We start from the raw sequence: 449 nt of genomic DNA on the forward strand, positions 1-449 counted from the left end.
CTCATTTGCTGCTAAGTTGCTTCAGTCATGTCTGACTCTGTGCGACCCCATGGACAGCAGCCTACTAGGCTCCTCCATCCCTGCGATTCTCCAGGCAAGAACACTGGAGTGGGTTGCCATTCTCTTCTCCAGTGCATGAAAGTGAAAAGTGAAAGGGAAGTCATTCAGTCATGTCTGACTCTTCGCGCGACCCCATGAACTGCAGCCTACCAGGCTCCTCTGTCCATGGAATTTTCCAGGCAAGAGTACTGGAATGCGTTGCTATTGCCTTCTCCATTACCTAACTTAGAATGAAATTAATAGAAGACTAAGATATAGGAACTTAAAAATGTCAGGAAGTTAATTCATTATATATTAGGTCGTTAGAATGGAAAGGGGAGTCCAAGATGGTGGCTAGCAAAAGCCATGCAGAGGTCAAACAAAGAAAAAAACCTGCAAAAGAGGAAGCT

This window comes from Bison bison, unplaced genomic scaffold (assembly GCF_000754665.1).
Source record: "Bison bison bison isolate TAMUID 2011002044 unplaced genomic scaffold, Bison_UMD1.0 scf7180017864358, whole genome shotgun sequence".
In the NCBI taxonomy this organism is placed as follows: domain Eukaryota; kingdom Metazoa; phylum Chordata; class Mammalia; order Artiodactyla; family Bovidae; genus Bison; species Bison bison.